Here is a 21,789-nt window from a genome sequence, read left to right as displayed (position 1 = left end):
ACGATGGGAGATGTTTTCTGTGCTGGCACAGTTTTTCCTAGCCAGACAGAGTGGGAAAGCTTTTTGCCGAGATGTAGATGAGAAGAGTAGCTAAAGACGAAGGTAGGATGCTCTCCGGAGCTAAGAGCCGCTGCCGGGCGTCTTTCGGCAGAAGCCGTGCTAAGGAGAGCACTGTGAGCGGCACAATCGTCTTTGCGCGAAGAAGCCGCTTCTTGGGCTCCGGGAGCCGGTGAGAGCGGCAGCTTCGGGAAGGTGAAGAAGCAAGCTGTACAACACTGGGATTGTGTGCGCACTTTGCCAACTGATAGAAAACAGTACCTTTGCACACTCCTGGCTTTTCCAATCACATGAACATTCGATTGGAAGCTGTTTTGGACAACTTTTCTTTTTTTCCTGCCAAACACTTGGCAGACATCTCTGCAACTTCTAGAACACGATGGGAGATGTTTTCTGTGCTGGCACAGTTTTTCCTAGCCAGACATAGTGGGAAAGCTTTTTGCCGAGATGTAGATGAGAAGAGTAGCTAAAGACGAAGGTAGGATGCTCTCCGGAGCTAAGAGCCGCTCCCGGGCGTCTTTCGGCAGAAGCCGCGCTAAGGAGAGCACTGTGAGCGGCACAATCGTCTTTGCGTGAAGAAGCCGCTTCTTGGGCTCCGGGAGCCGGCGAGAGCGGCAGCTTCGGGAAGGTGAAGAAGCAAGCTGTACAACACTGGGATTGTGTGCGCACCTTGCCAACTGATAGAAAACAGTACCTTTGCACTCTCCTGGCTTTTCCAATCACATGAACATTCGATTGGAAGCTGTTTTGGACAACTTTTCTTTTCTTCCTGCCAAACACTTGGCAGACATCTCTGCAACTTCTAGAACACGATGGGAGATGTTTTCTGTGCTGGCACAGTTTTTCCTAGCCAGACATTGTGGGAAAGCTTTTTGCCGAGATGTAGATGAGAAGAGGAGCTAAAGACGAAGGTAGGATGCTCTCCGGAGCTAAGAGCCGCTCCCGGGCGTCTTTCGGCTGAAGCCGCGCTAAGGAGAGCACTGTGAGCGGCACAATCGTCTTTGCGCGAAGAAGCCGCTTCTTGGGCTCCGGGAGCCGGCGAGAGCGGCAGCTTCGGGAAGGTGAAGAAGCAAGCTGTACAACACTGGGATTGTGTGCGCATCTTGCCAACTGATACAAAACAGTACCTTTGCACTCTCCTGGCTTTTCCAATCACATGAACATTCGATTGGAAGCTGTTTTGGACAACTTTTCTTTTCTTCCTGCCAAACACTTGGCAGATATCTCTGCAACTTCTAGAACACGATGGGAGATGTTTTCTGTGCTGGCACAGTTTTTCCTAGCCAGACAGAGTGGAAAAGCGTTTTGCTAAGATGTAGACTACAAAAGACGCGAAAGACGAAGGTAGGATGCTCTTCGGAGCTAAGATCCGCTGCCGGGCGTCTTTCGGCTGAAGCCGCGCTAAGGAGAACACTGTGAGCGGCACAATCGTCTTTGCGCGAAGAAGCCGCTTCTTGGGCTCCGGGAGCCGGCGAGAGCGGCAGCTTCGGGAAGGTGAAGAAGCAAGCTATACAACACTGGGATTGTGTGCGCACCTTGCCAACTGATACAAAACAGTACCTTTGCACTCTCCTGACTTTTCCAATCACATGAACATTCGATTGGAAACTGTTTTGGACAACTTTTCTTTTCTTCCTGCCAAACACTAGGCAGACATCTCTGCAACTTCTAGAACATGATGGGAGATGTTTTCTGTGCTGGCACAGTTTTTCCTAGCCAGACAGAGTGGAAAAGCGTTTTGCTAAGATGCAGACTACAAAAGACGCGAAAGACGAAGGTAGGATGCTCTTCGGAGCTAAGAGCCGCTCCCGGGCGTCTTTCGGCAGAAGCCGCGCTAAGGAGAGCACTGTGAGCGGCACAATCGTCTTTGCACGAAGAAGCCGCTTCTTGGGCTCCGGGAGCCGGCGAGAGCGGCAGCTTCGGGAAGGTGAAGAAGCAAGCTGTACAACACTGGGATTGTGTGCGCACCTTGCCAACTGATAGAAAACCGTACCTTTGCACTCTCCTGACTTTTCCAATCACATGAATATTCGATTGGAAGCTGTTTTGGACAACTTTTCTTTTCTTCCTGCCAAACACTTGGCAGACATCTCTGCAACTTCTAGAACACGATGGGAGATGTTTTCTGTGCTGGCACAGTTTTTCTTAGCCAGACAGAGTTGGAAAGCTTTTTGCCGAGATGTAGATGAGAAGAGTAGCTAAAGACGAAGGTAGGATGCTCTCCGGAGCTAAGAGCCGCTCCCGGGGGTCTTTCGGCAGAAGCCGCGCTAAGGAGAGCACTGTGAGCGGCACAATCGTCTTTGCGTGAAGAAGCCGCTTCTTGGGCTCCGGGAGCCGGCGAGAGCGGCAGCTTCGGGAAGGTGAAGAAGCAAGCTGTACAACACTGGGATTGTGTGCGCACTTTGCCAACTGATACAAAACAGTACCTTTGCACTCTCCTGGCTTTTCCAATCACATGAACATTCGATTGGAAGCTGTTTTGGACAACTTTTCTTTTCTTCCTGCCAAACACTTGGCAGACATCTCTGCAACTTCTAGAACACGATGGGAGATGTTTTCTGTGCTGGCACAGTTTTTCCTAGCCAGACAGAGTGGGAAAGCTTTTTGCCGAGATGTAGATGAGAAGAGGAGCTAAAGACGAAGGTAGGATGCTCTCCGGAGCTAAGAGCCGCTCCCGGGCGTCTTTCGGCAGAAGCCGCGCTAAGGAGAGCACAGTGAGCGGCACAATCGTCTTTGCGCGAAGAAGCCGCTTCTTCGGCTCCGGGAGCCGGCGAGAGCGGCAGCTTCGGGAAGGTGAAGAAGCAAGCTGTACAACACTGGGATTGTGTGCGCACCTTGCCAACTGATACAAAACAGTACCTTTGCACTCTCCTGGCTTTTCCAATCACACGAACATTCGATTGGAAGCTGTTTTGGACAACTTTTCTTTTCTTCCTGCCACAAACTAGGCAGACATCTCTGCAACTTCTAGAAAATGATGGGAGATGTTTTCTGTGCTGGCACAGTTTTTCCTAGCCAGACGGAGTGGAAAAGTGTTTTGCTGAGATGTAGACTACAAAAGACGCGAAAGACGAAGGTAGGATGCTCTTCGGAGCTAAGAGCCGCTCCCGGGCGTCTTTCGGCAGAAGCCGTGCTAAGGAGAGCACTGTGAGCGGCACAATCGTCTTTGCACGAAGAAGCCGCTTCTTGAGCTCCGGGAGCCGGCGAGAGCGGCAGCTTCGGGAAGGTGAAGAAGCAAGCTGTACAACACTGGGATTGTGTGCGCACCTTGCCAACTGATAGAAAACAGTACCTTTGCACTCTCCTGGCTTTTCCAATCATATGAACATTCGATTGGAAGCTGTTTTGGACAACTTTTCTTTTCTTCCTGCCAAACACTTGGCAGACATCTCTGCAACTTCTAGAACACGATGGGAGATGTTTTCTGTGCTGGCACAGTTTTTCCTAGCCAGACATTGTGGGAAAGCTTTTTGCCGAGATGTAGATGAGAAGAGGAGCTAAAGACGAAGGTAGGATGCTCTCCGGAGCTAAGAGCCGCTCCCGGGCGTCTTTCGGCAGAAGCCGCGCTAAGGAGAGCACTGTGAGCGGCACAATCGTCTTTGCGCGAAGAAGCCGCTTCTTGGGCTCCGGGAGCCAGCGAGAGCGGCAGCTTCGGGAAGGTGAAGACGCAAGCTGTACAACACTGGGATTGTGTGCGCACCTTGCCAACTGATAGAAAACAGTACCTTTGCACTCTCCTGGCTTTTCCAATCATATGAACATTCGATTGGAAGCTGTTTTGGACAACTTTTCTTTTCTTCCTGCCAAACACTTGGCAGACATCTCTGCAACTTCTAGAACACGATGGGAGATGTTTTCTGTGCTGGCACAGTTTTTCCTAGCCAGACATTGTGGGAAAGCTTTTTGCCGAGATGTAGATGAGAAGAGGATCTAAAGACGAAGGTAGGATGCTCTCCGGAGCTAAGAGCCGCTGCCGGGCGTCTTTCGGCAGAAGCCGCGCTAAGGAGAGCACAGTGAGCGGCACAATCGTCTTTGCGCGAAGAAGCCGCTTCTTCGGCTCCGGGAGCCGGCGAGAGCGGCAGCTTCGGGAAGGTGAAGAAGCAAGCTGTACAACACTGGGATTGTGTGCGCACCTTGCCAACTGATACAAAACAGTACCTTTGCACTCTCCTGGCTTTTCCAATCACACGAACATTCGATTGGAAGCTGTTTTGGACAACTTTTCTTTTCTTCCTGCCACAAACTAGGCAGACATCTCTGCAACTTCTAGAAAATGATGGGAGATGTTTTCTGTGCTGGCACAGTTTTTCCTAGCCAGACATTGTGGGAAAGCTTTTTGCCGAGATGTAAATGAGAAGAGGAGCTAAAGACGAAGGTAGGATGCTCTCCGGAGCTAAGAGCCGCTCCCGGGCGTCTTTCGGCTGAAGCCGCGCTAAGGAGAGCACTGTGAGCGGCACAATCGTCTTTGCGCGAAGAAGCCGCTTCTTGGGCTCCGGGAGCCGGCGAGAGCGGCAGCTTCGGGAAGGTGAAGAAGCAAGCTGTACAACACTGGGATTGTGTGCGCACCTTGCCAACTGATACAAAACAGTACCTTTGCACTCTCCTGGCTTTTCCAATCACATGAACATTCGATTGGAAGCTGTTTTGGACAACTTTTCTTTTCATCCTGCCAAACACTTGGCAGACATCTCTGCAACTTCTAGAACACGATGGGAGATGTTTTCTGTGCTGGCACAGTTTTTCCTAGCCAGACAAAGTGGAAAAGATTTTTGTCGAGATGTAGATGAGAAGAGGAGCTAAAGACGAAGGTAGGATGCTCTCCGGAGCTAAGAGCCGCTCTCGGGCGTCTTTCGGCAGAAGCCGCGCTAAGGAGAGCACTGTGAGCGGCACAATCGTCTTTGCGCGAAGAAGCCGCTTCTTCGGCTCCGGGAGCCGGCGAGAGCGGCAGCTTCGGGAAGGTGAAGAAGCAAGCTGTACAACACTGGGATTGTGTGCGCACCTTGCCAACTGATACAAAACAGTACCTTTGCACTCTCCTGGCTTTTCCAATCACATGAACATTCGATTGGAAGCTGTTTTGGACAACTTTTCTTTTCTTCCTGCCAAACACTTGGCAGAAATCTCTGCAACTTCTAGAGCACGATGGGAGATGTTTTCTGTGCTGGCACAGTTTTTCCTAGCCAGACAGAGTGGAAAAGCGTTTTGCTGAGATGTAGACTACAAAAGACGCGAAAGATGAAGGTAGGATGCTCTTCGGAGCTAAGAGCCGCTCCCGGGCGTCTTTCGGCAGAAGCCGCGCTAAGGAGAGCACTGTGAGCGGCACAATCGTCTTTGCGCGAAGAAGCCGCTTCTTGGGCTCCGGGAGCCGGCGAGAGCGGCAGCTTCGGGAAGGTGAAGAAGCAAGCTGTACAACACTGGGATTGTGTGCGCACCTTGCCAACTGATAGAAAACAGTACCTTTGCACTCTCCTGGCTTTTCCAATCATATGAACATTCGATTGGAAGCTGTTTTGGACAACTTTTCTTTTCTTCCTGCCAAACACTTGGCAGACATCTCTGCAACTTCTAGAACACGATGGGAGATGTTTTCTGTGCTGGCACAGTTTTTCCTAGCCAGACATTGTGGGAAAGCTTTTTGCCGAGATGTAGATGAGAAGAGGAGCTAAAGACGAAGGTAGGATGCTCTCCGGAGCTAAGAGCCGCTCCCGGGCGTCTTTCGGCAGAAGCCGCGCTAAGGAGAGCACTGTGAGCGGCACAATCGTCTTTGCGCGAAGAAGCCGCTTCTTGGGCTCCGGGAGCCAGCGAGAGCGGCAGCTTCGGGAAGGTGAAGAAGCAAGCTGTACAACACTGGGATTGTGTGCGCACCTTGCCAACTGATAGAAAACAGTACCTTTGCACTCTCCTGGCTTTTCCAATCATATGAACATTCGATTGGAAGCTGTTTTGGACAACTTTTCTTTTCTTCCTGCCAAACACTTGGCAGACATCTCTGCAACTTCTAGAACACGATGGGAGATGTTTTCTGTGCTGGCACAGTTTTTCCTAGCCAGACATTGTGGGAAAGCTTTTTGCCGAGATGTAGATGAGAAGAGGATCTAAAGACGAAGGTAGGATGCTCTCCGGAGCTAAGAGCCGCTGCCGGGCGTCTTTCGGCAGAAGCCGCGCTAAGGAGAGCACAGTGAGCGGCACAATCGTCTTTGCGCGAAGAAGCCGCTTCTTCGGCTCCGGGAGCCGGCGAGAGCGGCAGCTTCGGGAAGGTGAAGAAGCAAGCTGTACAACACTGGGATTGTGTGCGCACCTTGCCAACTGATACAAAACAGTACCTTTGCACTCTCCTGGCTTTTCCAATCACACGAACATTCGATTGGAAGCTGTTTTGGACAACTTTTCTTTTCTTCCTGCCACAAACTAGGCAGACATCTCTGCAACTTCTAGAAAATGATGGGAGATGTTTTCTGTGCTGGCACAGTTTTTCCTAGCCAGACATTGTGGGAAAGCTTTTTGCCGAGATGTAAATGAGAAGAGGAGCTAAAGACGAAGGTAGGATGCTCTCCGGAGCTAAGAGCCGCTCCCGGGCGTCTTTCGGCTGAAGCCGCGCTAAGGAGAGCACTGTGAGCGGCACAATCGTCTTTGCGCGAAGAAGCCGCTTCTTGGGCTCCGGGAGCCGGCGAGAGCGGCAGCTTCGGGAAGGTGAAGAAGCAAGCTGTACAACACTGGGATTGTGTGCGCACCTTGCCAACTGATACAAAACAGTACCTTTGCACTCTCCTGGCTTTTCCAATCACATGAACATTCGATTGGAAGCTGTTTTGGACAACTTTTCTTTTCGTCCTGCCAAACACTTGGCAGACATCTCTGCAACTTCTAGAACACGATGGGAGATGTTTTCTGTGCTGGCACAGTTTTTCCTAGCCAGACAGAGTGGAAAAGCGTTTTGCTAAGATGTAGACTACAAAAGACGCGAAAGACGAAGGTAGGATGCTCTTCGGAGCTAAGAGCCGCTGCCGGGCGTCTTTCGGCAGAAGCCGCGCTAAGGAGAGCACTGTGAGCGGCACAATCGTCTTTGCGCGAAGAAGCCGCTTCTTGGGCTCCGGGAGCCGGCGAGAGCGGCAGCTTCGGGAAGGTGAAGAAGCAAGCTATACAACACTGGGATTGTGTGCGCACCTTGCCAACTGATACAAAACAGTACCTTTGCACTCTCCTGACTTTTCCAATCACATGAACATTCGATTGGAAGCTGTTTTGGACAACTTTTCTTTTCTTCCTGCCAAACACTAGGCAGACATCTCTGCAACTTCTAGAACATGATGGGAGATGTTTTCTGTGCTGGCACAGTTTTTCCTAGCCAGACAAAGTGGAAAAGATTTTTGTCGAGATGTAGATGAGAAGAGGAGCTAAAGACGAAGGTAGGATGCTCTCCGGAGCTAAGAGCCGCTCTCGGGCGTCTTTCGGCAGAAGCCGCGCTAAGGAGAGCACTGTGAGCGGCACAATCGTCTTTGCGCGAAGAAGCCGCTTCTTGGGCTCCGGGAGCCGGCGAGAGCGGCAGCTTTGGGAAGGTGAAGAAGCAAGCTGTACAACACTGGGATTGTGTGCGCACCTTGCCAACTGATACAAAACAGTACCTTTGCACTCTCCTGGCTTTTCCAATCACATGAACATTCGATTGGAAGCTGTTTTGGACAACTTTTCTTTTCTTCCTGCCAAACACTTGGCAGAAATCTCTGCAACTTCTAGAGCACGATGGGAGATGTTTTCTGTGCTGGCACAGTTTTTCCTAGCCAGACAGACTGGAAAAGCGTTTTGCTGAGATGTAGACTACAAAAGACGCGAAAGATGAAGGTAGGATGCTCTTCGGAGCTAAGAGCCGCTCCCGGGCGTCTTTCGGCAGAAGCCGCGCTAAGGAGAGCACTGTGAGCGGCACAATCGTCTTTGCGCGAAGAAGCCGCTTCTTGGGCTCCGGGAGCCGGCGAGAGCGGCAGCTTCGGGAAGGTGAAGAAGCAAGCTGTACAACACTGGGATTGTGTGCGCACTTTGCCAACTGATACAAAACAGTACCTTTGCACTCTCCTGGCTTTTCCAATCACATGAACATTCGATTGGAAGCTGTTTTGGACAACTTTTCTTTTCTTCCTGCCAAACACTTGGCAGACATCTCTGCAACTTCTAGAACACGATGGGAGATGTTTTCTGTGCTGGCACAGTTTTTCCTAGCCAGACAGAGTGGAAAAGCGTTTTGCTAAGATGTAGACTACAAAAGACGCGAAAGACCAAGGAAGGATGCTCTTCGGAGCTAAGAGCCGCTGCCGGGCGTCTTTCGGCTGAAGCCGCGCTAAGGACAGCACTGTGAGCGGCACAATCGTCTTTGCGCGAAGAAGCCGCTTCTTGGCCTCCGGGAGCCAGCGAGAGCGGCAGCTTCGGGAAGGTGAAGAAACAAGCTATACAACACTGGGATTGTGTGCGCACCTTGCCAACTGATACAAAACAGTACCTTTGCACTCTCCTGACTTTTCCAATCACATGAACATTCGATTGGAAGCTGTTTTGGACAACTTTTCTTTTCTTCCTGCCAAACACTAGGCAGACATCTCTGCAACTTCTAGAACACGATGGGAGATGTTTTCTGTGCTGGCACAGTTTTTCCTAGCCAGACAGAGTGGAAAAGCGTTTTGCTAAGATGCAGACTACAAAAGACGCGAAAGACGAAGGTAGGATGCTCTTCGGAGCTAAGAGCCGCTCCCGGGCGTCTTTCAGCAGAAGCCGCGCTAAGGAGAGCACTGTGAGCGGCACAATCGTCTTTGCACGAAGAAGCCGCTTCTTGGGCTCCGGGAGCCGGCGAGAGCGGCAGCTTCGGGAAGGTGAAGAAGCAAGCTGTACAACACTGGGATTGTGTGCGCACCTTGCCAACTGATACAAAACAGTACCTTTGCACTCTCCTGGCTTTTCCAATCACATGAACATTCGATTGGAAGCTGTTTTGGACAACTTTTCTTTTCTTCCTGCCAAACACTTGGCAGACATCTCTGCAACTTCTAGAACACGATGGGAGATGTTTTCTGTGCTGGCACAGTTTTTCCTAGCCAGACAGAGTGGGAAAGCTTTTTGCCGAGATGTAGATGAGAAGAGGAGCTAAAGACGAAGGTAGGATGCTCTCCGGAGCTAAGAGCCGCTCCCGGGCGTCTTTCGGCAGAAGCCGCGCTAAGGAGAGCACTGTGAGCGGCACAATCGTCTTTGCGCGAAGAAGCCGCTTCTTGGGCTCCGGGAGCCGGCGAGAGCGGCAGCTTCGGGAAGGTGAAGAAGCAAGCTGTACAACACTGGGATTGTGTGCGCACCTTGCCAACTGATAGAAAACAGTACCTTTGCACTCTCCTGACTTTTCCAATCACATGAACATTCGATTGGAAGCTGTTTTGGACAACTTTTCTTTTCTTCCTGCCAAACACTAGGCAGACATCTCTGCAACTTCTAGAACATGATGGGAGATGTTTTCTGTGCTGGCACAGTTTTTCCTAGCCAGACAGAATGGGAAAGCTTTTTGCCGAGATGTAGATGAGAAGAGGAGCTAAAGACGAAGGTAGGATGCTCTCCGGAGCTAAGAGCCGCTGCCGGGCGTCTTTCGGCAGAAGCCGCGCTAAGGAGAGCACTGTGAGCGGCACAATCGTCTTTGCGTGAAGAAGCCGCTTCTTGGGCTCCGGGAGCCGGCGAGAGCGGCAGCTTCGGGAAGGTGAAGAAGCAAGCTGTACAACACTGGGATTGTGTGCGCACCTTGCCAACTGATAGAAAACAGTACCTTTGCACTCTCCTGGCTTTTCCAATCACATGAACATTCGATTGGAAGCTGTTTTGGACAACTTTTCTTTTCTTCCTGCCAAACACTTGGCAGACATCTCTGCAACTTCTAGAACACGATGGGAGATGTTTTCTGTGCTGGCACAGTTTTTCCTAGCCAGACATTGTGGGAAAGCTTTTTGCCGAGATGTAGATGAGAAGAGGAGCTAAAGACGAAGGTAGGATGCTCTCCGGAGCTAAGAGCCGCTCCCGGGTGTCTTTCGGCTGAAGCCGCGCTAAGGAGAGCACTGTGAGCGGCACAATCGTCTTTGCGCGAAGAAGCCGCTTCTTGGGCTCCGGGAGCCGGCGAGAGCGGCAGCTTCGGGAAGGTGAAGAAGCAAGCTGTACAACACTGGGATTGTGTGCGCATCTTGCCAACTGATACAAAACAGTACCTTTGCACTCTCCTGGCTTTTCCAATCACATGAACATTCGATTGGAAGCTGTTTTGGACAACTTTTCTTTTCTTCCTGCCAAACACTTGGCAGACATCTCTGCAACTTCTAGAACACGATGGGAGATGTTTTCTGTGCTGGCACAGTTTTTCCGAGCCAGACAGAGTGGAAAAGCGTTTTGCTAAGATGTAGACTACAAAAGACGCGAAAGACCAAGGAAGGATGCTCTTCGGAGCTAAGAGCCGCTGCCGGGCGTCTTTCGGCTGAAGCCGCGCTAAGGAGAGCACTGTGAGCGGCACAATCGTCTTTGCGCGAAGAAGCCGCTTCTTGGGCTCCGGGAGCCGGCGAGAGCGGCAGCTTCGGGAAGGTGAAGAAACAAGCTATACAACACTGGGATTGTGTGCGCACCTTGCCAACTGATACAAAACAGTACCTTTGCACTCTCCTGACTTTTCCAATCACATGAACATTCGATTGGAAGCTGTTTTGGACAACTTTTCTTTTCTTCCTGCCAAACACTAGGCAGACATCTCTGCAACTTCTAGAACACGATGGGAGATGTTTTCTGTGCTGGCACAGTTTTTCCTAGCCAGACAGAGTGGAAAAGCGTTTTGCTAAGATGCAGACTACAAAAGACGCGAAAGACGAAGGTAGGATGCTCTTCGGAGCTAAGAGCCGCTCCCGGGCGTCTTTCAGCAGAAGCCGCGCTAAGGAGAGCACTGTGAGCGGCACAATCGTCTTTGCACGAAGAAGCCGCTTCTTGGGCTCCGGGAGCCGGCGAGAGCGGCAGCTTCGGGAAGGTGAAGAAGCAAGCTGTACAACACTGGGATTGTGTGCGCACCTTGCCAACTGATAGAAAACAGTACCTTTGCACTCTCCTGGCTTTTCCAATCACATGAACATTCGATTGGAAGCTGTTTTGGACAACTTTTCTTTTCTTCCTGCCAAACACTTGGCAGACATCTCTGCAACCTCTAGAACACGATGGGAGATGTTTTCTGTGCTGGCACAGTTTTTCCTAGCCAGACAGAGTGGGAAAGCTTTTTGCCGAGATGTAGATGAGAAGAGGAGCTAAAGACGAAGGTAGGATGCTCTCCGGAGCTAAGAGCCGCTCCCGGGCGTCTTTCGGCAGAAGCCGCGCTAAGGAGAGCACTGTGAGCGGCACAATCGTCTTTGCGCGAAGAAGCCGCTTCTTGGGCTCCGGGAGCCGGCGAGAGCGGCAGCTTCGGGAAGGTGAAGAAGCAAGCTGTACAACACTGGGATTGTGTGCGCACCTTGCCAACTGATAGAAAACAGTACCTTTGCACTCTCCTGACTTTTCCAATCACATGAACATTCGATTGGAAGCTGTTTTGGACAACTTTTCTTTTCTTCCTGCCAAACACTAGGCAGACATCTCTGCAACTTCTAGAACATGATGGGAGATGTTTTCTGTGCTGGCACAGTTTTTCCTAGCCAGACAGAATGGGAAAGCTTTTTGCCGAGATGTAGATGAGAAGAGGAGCTAAAGACGAAGGTAGGATGCTCTCCGGAGCTAAGAGCCGCTCCCGGGCGTCTTTCGGCAGAAGCCGCGCTAAGGAGAGCACTGTGAGTGGCACAATCGTCTTTGCGCGAAGAAGCCGCTTCTTGGGCTCCGGGAGCCGGCGAGAGCGGCAGCTTCGGGAAGGTGAAGAAGCAAGCTGTACAACACTGGGATTGTGTGCGCACCTTGCCAACTGATAGAAAACAGTACCTTTGCACTCTCCTGACTTTTCCAATCACATGAAAATTCGATTAGAAGCTGTTTTGGACAACTTTTCTTTTCTTCCTGCCAAACACTTGGCAGACATCTCTGCAACTTCTAGAACACGATGGGAGATGTTTTCTGTGCTGGCACAGTTTTTCCTAGCCAGACAGAGTGGAAAAGCGTTTTGCTAAGATGTAGACTACAAAAGACGCGAAAGACCAAGGTAGGATGCTCTTCGGAGCTAAGAGCCGCTGCCGGGCGTCTTTCGGCTGAAGCCGCGCTAAGGAGAGCACTGTGAGCGGCACAATCGTCTTTGCGCGAAGAAGCCGCTTCTTGGGCTCCGGGAGCCGGCGAGAGCGGCAGCTTCGGGAAGGTGAAGAAGCAAGCTATACAACACTGGGATTGTGTGCGCACCTTGCCAACTGATACAAAACAGTACCTTTGCACTCTCCTGACTTTTCCAATCACATGAACATTCGATTGGAAGCTGTTTTGGACAACTTTTCTTTTCTTCCTGCCAAACACTAGGCAGAAATCTCTGCAACTTCTAGAACATGATGGGAGATGTTTTCTGTGCTGGCACAGTTTTTCCTAGCCAGACAGAGTGGAAAAGCGTTTTGCTAAGATGCAGACTACAAAAGACGCGAAAGACGAAGGTAGGATGCTCTTCGGAGCTAAGAGCCGCTCCCGGGCGTCTTTCAGCAGAAGCCGCGCTAAGGAGAGCACTGTGAGCGGCACAATCGTCTTTGCACGAAGAAGCCGCTTCTTGGGCTCCGGGAGCCGGCGAGAGCAGCAGCTTCGGGAAGGTGAAGAAGCAAGCTGTACAACACTGGGATTGTGTGCGCACCTTGCCAACTGATAGAAAACAGTACCTTTGCACTCTCCTGACTTTTCCAATCACATGAACATTCGATTGGAAGCTGTTTTGGACAACTTTTCTTTTCTTCCTGCCAAACACTTGGCAGACATCTCTGCAACTTCTAGAACACGATGGGAGATGTTTTCTGTGCTGGCACAGTTTTTCCTAGCCAGACATTGTGGGAAAGCTTTTTGCCGAGATGTAGATGAGAAGAGTAGCTAAAGACGAAGGTAGGATGCTCTCCGGAGCTAAGAGCCGCTGCCGGGCGTCTTTCGGCAGAAGCCGTGCTAAGGAGAGCACTGTGAGCGGCACAATCGTCTTTGCGCGAAGAAGCCGCTTCTTGGGCTCCGGGAGCCGGCGAGAGCGGCAGCTTCGGGAAGGTGAAGAAGCAAGCTGTACAACACTGGGATTGTGTGCGCACTTTGCCAACTGATAGAAAACAGTACCTTTGCACACTCCTGGCTTTTCCAATCACATGAACATTCGATTGGAAGCTGTTTTGGACAACTTTTCTTTTTTTCCTGCCAAACACTTGGCAGACATCTCTGCAACTTCTAGAACACGATGGGAGATGTTTTCTGTGCTGGCACAGTTTTTCCTAGCCAGACATAGTGGGAAAGCTTTTTGCCGAGATGTAGATGAGAAGAGTAGCTAAAGACGAAGGTAGGATGCTCTCCGGAGCTAAGAGCCGCTCCCGGGCGTCTTTCGGCAGAAGCCGCGCTAAGGAGAGCACTGTGAGCGGCACAATCGTCTTTGCGTGAAGAAGCCGCTTCTTGGGCTCCGGGAGCCGGCGAGAGCGGCAGCTTCGGGAAGGTGAAGAAGCAAGCTGTACAACACTGGGATTGTGTGCGCACCTTGCCAACTGATAGAAAACAGTACCTTTGCACTCTCCTGGCTTTTCCAATCACATGAACATTCGATTGGAAGCTGTTTTGGACAACTTTTCTTTTCTTCCTGCCAAACACTTGGCAGACATCTCTGCAACTTCTAGAACACGATGGGAGATGTTTTCTGTGCTGGCACAGTTTTTCCTAGCCAGACATTGTGGGAAAGCTTTTTGCCGAGATGTAGATGAGAAGAGGAGCTAAAGACGAAGGTAGGATGCTCTCCGGAGCTAAGAGCCGCTCCCGGGCGTCTTTCGGCTGAAGCCGCGCTAAGGAGAGCACTGTGAGCGGCACAATCGTCTTTGCGCGAAGAAGCCGCTTCTTGGGCTCCGGGAGCCGGCGAGAGCGGCAGCTTCGGGAAGGTGAAGAAGCAAGCTGTACAACACTGGGATTGTGTGCGCATCTTGCCAACTGATACAAAACAGTACCTTTGCACTCTCCTGGCTTTTCCAATCACATGAACATTCGATTGGAAGCTGTTTTGGACAACTTTTCTTTTCTTCCTGCCAAACACTTGGCAGATATCTCTGCAACTTCTAGAACACGATGGGAGATGTTTTCTGTGCTGGCACAGTTTTTCCTAGCCAGACAGAGTGGAAAAGCGTTTTGCTAAGATGTAGACTACAAAAGACGCGAAAGACGAAGGTAGGATGCTCTTCGGAGCTAAGATCCGCTGCCGGGCGTCTTTCGGCTGAAGCCGCGCTAAGGAGAACACTGTGAGCGGCACAATCGTCTTTGCGCGAAGAAGCCGCTTCTTGGGCTCCGGGAGCCGGCGAGAGCGGCAGCTTCGGGAAGGTGAAGAAGCAAGCTATACAACACTGGGATTGTGTGCGCACCTTGCCAACTGATACAAAACAGTACCTTTGCACTCTCCTGACTTTTCCAATCACATGAACATTCGATTGGAAGCTGTTTTGGACAACTTTTCTTTTCTTCCTGCCAAACACTAGGCAGACATCTCTGCAACTTCTAGAACATGATGGGAGATGTTTTCTGTGCTGGCACAGTTTTTCCTAGCCAGACAGAGTGGAAAAGCGTTTTGCTAAGATGCAGACTACAAAAGACGCGAAAGACGAAGGTAGGATGCTCTTCGGAGCTAAGAGCCGCTCCCGGGCGTCTTTCGGCAGAAGCCGCGCTAAGGAGAGCACTGTGAGCGGCACAATCGTCTTTGCACGAAGAAGCCGCTTCTTGGGCTTCGGGAGCCGGCGAGAGCGGCAGCTTCGGGAAGGTGAAGAAGCAAGCTGTACAACACTGGGATTGTGTGCGCACCTTGCCAACTGATACAAAACAGTACCTTTGCACTCTCCTGACTTTTCCAATCACATGAATATTCGATTGGAAGCTGTTTTGGACAACTTTTCTTTTCTTCCTGCCAAACACTTGGCAGACATCTCTGCAACTTCTAGAACACGATGGGAGATGTTTTCTGTGCTGGCACAGTTTTTCTTAGCCAGACAGAGTTGGAAAGCTTTTTGCCGAGATGTAGATGAGAAGAGTAGCTAAAGACGAAGGTAGGATGCTCTCCGGAGCTAAGAGCCGCTCCCGGGGGTCTTTCGGCAGAAGCCGCGCTAAGGAGAGCACTGTGAGCGGCACAATCGTCTTTGCGTGAAGAAGCCGCTTCTTGGGCTCCGGGAGCCGGCGAGAGCGGCAGCTTCGGGAAGGTGAAGAAGCAAGCTGTACAACACTGGGATTGTGTGCGCACTTTGCCAACTGATACAAAACAGTACCTTTGCACTCTCCTGGCTTTTCCAATCACATGAACATTCGATTGGAAGCTGTTTTGGACAACTTTTCTTTTCTTCCTGCCAAACACTTGGCAGACATCTCTGCAACTTCTAGAACACGATGGGAGATGTTTTCTGTGCTGGCACAGTTTTTCCTAGCCAGACAGAGTGGGAAAGCTTTTTGCCGAGATGTAGATGAGAAGAGGAGCTAAAGACGAAGGTAGGATGCTCTCCGGAGCTAAGAGCCGCTCCCGGGCGTCTTTCGGCAGAAGCCGCGCTAAGGAGAGCACTGTGAGCGGCACAATCGTCTTTGCGCGAAGAAGCCGCTTCTTGGGCTCCGGGAGCCGGCGAGAGCGGCAGCTTCGGGAAGGTGAAGAAGCAAGCTGTACAACACTGGGATTGTGTGCGCACTTTGCCAACTGATAGAAAACAGTACCTTTGCACTCTCCTGGCTTTTCCAATCACATGAACATTCGATTGGAAGCTGTTTTGGACAACTTTTCTTTTCTTCCTGCCAAACACTTGGCAGACATCTCTGCAACTTCTAGAACACGATGGGAGATGTTTTCTGTGCTGGCACAGTTTTTCCTAGCCAGACGGAGTGGAAAAGTGTTTTGCTGAGATGTAGACTACAAAAGACGCGAAAGACGAAGGTAGGATGCTCTTCGGAGCTAAGAGCCGCTCCCGGGCGTCTTTCGGCAGAAGCCGTGCTAAGGAGAGCACTGTGAGCGGCACAATCGTCTTTGCACGAAGAAGCCGCTTCTTGAGCTCCGGGAGCCGGCGAGAGCGGCAGCTTCGGGAAGGTGAAGAAGCAAGCTGTACAACACTGGGATTGTGTGCGCACCTTGCCAACTGATAGAAAACAGTACCTTTGCACTCTCCTGGCTTTTCCAATCATATGAACATTCGATTGGAAGCTGTTTTGGACAACTTTTCTTTTCTTCCTGCCAAACACTTGGCAGACATCTCTGCAACTTCTAGAACACGATGGGAGATGTTTTCTGTGCTGGCACAGTTTTTCCTAGCCAGACATTGTGGGAAAGCTTTTTGCCGAGATGTAGATGAGAAGAGGAGCTAAAGACGAAGGTAGGATGCTCTCCGGAGCTAAGAGCCGCTCCCGGGCGTCTTTCGGCAGAAGCCGCGCTAAGGAGAGCACTGTGAGCGGCACAATCGTCTTTGCGCGAAGAAGCCGCTTCTTGGGCTCCGGGAGCCAGCGAGAGCGGCAGCTTCGGGAAGGTGAAGAAGCAAGCTGTACAACACTGGGATTGTGTGCGCACCTTGCCAACTGATAGAAAACAGTACCTTTGCACTCTCCTGGCTTTTCCAATCATATGAACATTCGATTGGAAGCTGTTTTGGACAACTTTTCTTTTCTTCCTGCCAAACACTTGGCAGACATCTCTGCAACTTCTAGAACACGATGGGAGATGTTTTCTGTGCTGGCACAGTTTTTCCTAGCCAGACATTGTGGGAAAGCTTTTTGCCGAGATGTAGATGAGAAGAGGATCTAAAGACGAAGGTAGGATGCTCTCCGGAGCTAAGAGCCGCTGCCGGGCGTCTTTCGGCAGAAGCCGCGCTAAGGAGAGCACAGTGAGCGGCACAATCGTCTTTGCGCGAAGAAGCCGCTTCTTGGGCTCCGGGAGCCGGCGAGAGCGGCAGCTTCGGGAAGGTGAAGAAGCAAGCTGTACAACACTGGGATTGTGTGCGCACCTTGCCAACTGATACAAAACAGTACCTTTGCACTCTCCTGGCTTTTCCAATCACACGAACATTCGATTGGAAGCTGTTTTGGACAACTTTTCTTTTCTTCCTGCCACAAACTAGGCAGACATCTCTGCAACTTCTAGAAAATGATGGGAGATGTTTTCTGTGCTGGCACAGTTTTTCCTAGCCAGACATTGTGGGAAAGCTTTTTGCCGAGATGTAAATGAGAAGAGGAGCTAAAGACGAAGGTAGGATGCTCTCCGGAGCTAAGAGCCGCTCCCGGGCGTCTTTCGGCTGAAGCCGCGCTAAGGAGAGCACTGTGAGCGGCACAATCGTCTTTGCGCGAAGAAGCCGCTTCTTGGGCTCCGGGAGCCGGCGAGAGCGGCAGCTTCGGGAAGGTGAAGAAGCAAGCTGTACAACACTGGGATTGTGTGCGCACCTTGCCAACTGATACAAAACAGTACCTTTGCACTCTCCTGGCTTTTCCAATCACATGAACATTCGATTGGAAGCTGTTTTGGACAACTTTTCTTTTCGTCCTGCCAAACACTTGGCAGACATCTCTGCAACTTCTAGAACACGATGGGAGATGTTTTCTGTGCTGGCACAGTTTTTCCTAGCCAGACAGAGTGGAAAAGCGTTTTGCTAAGATGTAGACTACAAAAGACGCGAAAGACGAAGGTAGGATGCTCTTCGGAGCTAAGAGCCGCTGCCGGGCGTCTTTCGGCAGAAGCCGCGCTAAGGAGAGCACTGTGAGCGGCACAATCGTCTTTGCGCGAAGAAGCCGCTTCTTGGGCTCCGGGAGCCGGCGAGAGCGGCAGCTTCGGGAAGGTGAAGAAGCAAGCTATACAACACTGGGATTGTGTGCGCACCTTGCCAACTGATACAAAACAGTACCTTTGCACTCTCCTGACTTTTCCAATCACATGAACATTCGATTGGAAGCTGTTTTGGACAACTTTTCTTTTCTTCCTGCCAAACACTAGGCAGACATCTCTGCAACTTCTAGAACATGATGGGAGATGTTTTCTGTGCTGGCACAGTTTTTCCTAGCCAGACAAAGTGGAAAAGATTTTTGTCGAGATGTAGATGAGAAGAGGAGCTAAAGACGAAGGTAGGATGCTCTCCGGAGCTAAGAGCCGCTCTCGGGCGTCTTTCGGCAGAAGCCGCGCTAAGGAGAGCACTGTGAGCGGCACAATCGTCTTTGCGCGAAGAAGCCGCTTCTTGGGCTCCGGGAGCCGGCGAGAGCGGCAGCTTTGGGAAGGTGAAGAAGCAAGCTGTACAACACTGGGATTGTGTGCGCACCTTGCCAACTGATACAAAACAGTACCTTTGCACTCTCCTGCCTTTTCCAATCACATGAACATTCGATTGGAAGCTGTTTTGGACAACTTTTCTTTTCTTCCTGCCAAACACTTGGCAGAAATCTCTGCAACTTCTAGAGCACGATGGGAGATGTTTTCTGTGCTGGCACAGTTTTTCCTAGCCAGACAGAGTGGAAAAGCGTTTTGCTGAGATGTAGACTACAAAAGACGCGAAAGATGAAGGTAGGATGCTCTTCGGAGCTAAGAGCCGCTCCCGGGCGTCTTTCGGCAGAAGCCGCGCTAAGGAGAGCACTGTGAGCGGCACAATCGTCTTTGCGCGAAGAAGCCGCTTCTTGGGCTCCGGGAGCCGGCGAGAGCGGCAGCTTCGGGAAGGTGAAGAAGCAAGCTGTACAACACTGGGATTGTGTGCGCACCTTGCCAACTGATAGAAAACAGTACCTTTGCACTCTCCTGGCTTTTCCAATCATATGAACATTCGATTGGAAGCTGTTTTGGACAACTTTTCTTTTCTTCCTGCCAAACACTTGGCAGACATCTCTGCAACTTCTAGAACACGATGGGAGATGTTTTCTGTGCTGGCACAGTTTTTCCTAGCCAGACATTGTGGGAAAGCTTTTTGCCGAGATGTAGATGAGAAGAGGAGCTAAAGACGAAGGTAGGATGCTCTCCGGAGCTAAGAGCCGCTCCCGGGCGTCTTTCGGCAGAAGCCGCGCTAAGGAGAGCACTGTGAGCGGCACAATCGTCTTTGCGCGAAGAAGCCGCTTCTTGGGCTCCGGGAGCCAGCGAGAGCGGCAGCTTCGGGAAGGTGAAGAAGCAAGCTGTACAACACTGGGATTGTGTGCGCACCTTGCCAACTGATAGAAAACAGTACCTTTGCACTCTCCTGGCTTTTCCAATCATATGAACATTCGATTGGAAGCTGTTTTGGACAACTTTTCTTTTCTTCCTGCCAAACACTTGGCAGACATCTCTGCAACTTCTAGAACACGATGGGAGATGTTTTCTGTGCTGGCACAGTTTTTCCTAGCCAGACATTGTGGGAAAGCTTTTTGCCGAGATGTAGATGACAAGAGGATCTAAAGACGAAGGTAGGATGCTCTCCGGAGCTAAGAGCCGCTGCCGGGCGTCTTTCGGCAGAAGCCGCGCTAAGGAGAGCACAGTGAGCGGCACAATCGTCTTTGCGCGAAGAAGCCGCTTCTTCGGCTCCGGGAGCCGGCGAGAGCGGCAGCTTCGGGAAGGTGAAGAAGCAAGCTGTACAACACTGGGATTGTGTGCGCACCTTGCCAACTGATACAAAACAGTACCTTTGCACTCTCCTGGCTTTTCCAATCACACGAACATTCGATTGGAAGCTGTTTTGGACAACTTTTCTTTTCTTCCTGCCACAAACTAGGCAGACATCTCTGCAACTTCTAGAAAATGATGGGAGATGTTTTCTGTGCTGGCACAGTTTTTCCTAGCCAGACATTGTGGGAAAGCTTTTTGCCGAGATGTAAATGAGAAGAGGAGCTAAAGACGAAGGTAGGATGCTCTCCGGAGCTAAGAGCCGCTCCCGGGCGTCTTTCGGCTGAAGCCGCGCTAAGGAGAGCACTGTGAGCGGCACAATCGTCTTTGCGCGAAGAAGCCGCTTCTTGGGCTCCGGGAGCCGGCGAGAGCGGCAGCTTTGGGAAGGTGAAGAAGCAAGCTGTACAACACTGGGATTGTGTGCGCACCTTGCCAACTGATACAAAACAGTACCTTTGCACTCTCCTGGCTTTTCCAATCACATGAACATTCGATTGGAAGCTGTTTTGGACAACTTTTCTTTTCTTCCTGCCAAACACTTGGCAGAAATCTCTGCAACTTCTAGAGCACGATGGGAGATGTTTTCTGTGCTGGCACAGTTTTTCCTAGCCAGACAGAGTGGAAAAGCGTTTTGCTGAGATGTAGACTACAAAAGACGCGAAAGATGAAGGTAGGATGCTCTTCGGAGCTAAGAGCCGCTCCCGGGCGTCTTTCGGCAGAAGCCGCGCTAAGGAGAGCACTGTGAGCGGCACAATCGTCTTTGCGCGAAGAAGCCGCTTCTTGGGCTCCGGGAGCCGGCGAGAGCGGCAGCTTCGGGAAGGTGAAGAAGCAAGCTGTACAACACTGGGATTGTGTGCGCACTTTGCCAACTGATACAAAACAGTACCTTTGCACTCTCCTGGCTTTTCCAATCACATGAACATTCGATTGGAAGCTGTTTTGGACAACTTTTCTTTTCTTCCTGCCAAACACTTGGCAGACATCTCTGCAACTTCTAGAACACGATGGGAGATGTTTTCTGTGCTGGCACAGTTTTTCCTAGCCAGACAGAGTGGAAAAGCGTTTTGCTGAGATGTAGACTACAAAAGACGCAAAAGACGAAGGTAGGATGCTCTTCGGAGCTAAGAGCCGCTCCCGGGCGTCTTTCGGCAGAAGCCGCGCTAAGGAGAGCACTGTGAGCGGCACAATCGTCTTTGCGCGAAGAAGCCGCTTCTTCTGCTCGGAGAGCCGGCGAGAGCGGCAGCTTCGGGAAGGTGAAGAACCAAGCTGTACAACACTGGGATTGTGTGCGCACCTTGCCAACTGATAGAAAACAGTACCTTTGCACTCTCCTGGCTTTTCCATTCATATGAACATTCGATTGGAAGCTGTTTTGGACAACTTTTCTTTTCTTCCTGCCAAACACTTGGCAGACATCTCTGCAACTTCTAGAACACGATGGGAGATGTTTTCTGTGCTGGCACAGTTTTTCCTAGCCAGACATTGTGGGAAAGCTTTTTGCCGAGATGTAGATGAGAAGAGGATCTAAAGACGAAGGTAGGATGCTCTCCGGAGCTAAGAGCCGCTCCCGGGCGTCTTTCGGCAGAAGCCGCGCTAAGGAGAGCACAGTGAGCGGCACAATCGTCTTTGCGCGAAGAAGCCGCTTCTTCGGCTCCGGGAGCCGGCGAGAGCGGCAGCTTCGGGAAGGTGAAGAAGCAAGCTGTACAACACTGGGATTGTGTGCGCACCTTGCCAACTGATACAAAACAGTACCTTTGCACTCTCCTGGCTTTTCCAATTACACGAACATTCGATTGGAAGCTGTTTTGGACAACTTTTCTTTTCTTCCTGCCAAAAACTAGGCAGACATCTCTGCAACTTCTAGAAAATGATGGGAGATGTTTTCTGTGCTGGCACAGTTTTTCCTAGCCAGACATTGTGGGAAAGCTTTTTGCCGAGATGTAGATGAGAAGAGGAGCTAAAGACGAAGGTAGGATGCTCTTCGGAGCTAAGAGCCGCTCCCGGGC

The sequence above is a fragment of the Melospiza melodia genome, chromosome W (genome assembly GCF_035770615.1).
Source record: "Melospiza melodia melodia isolate bMelMel2 chromosome W, bMelMel2.pri, whole genome shotgun sequence".
Classification (NCBI taxonomy): domain Eukaryota; kingdom Metazoa; phylum Chordata; class Aves; order Passeriformes; family Passerellidae; genus Melospiza; species Melospiza melodia.
The sequence above is the reverse complement of the archived record's forward strand: the minus strand, read 5'-3'. Positions refer to the sequence as shown.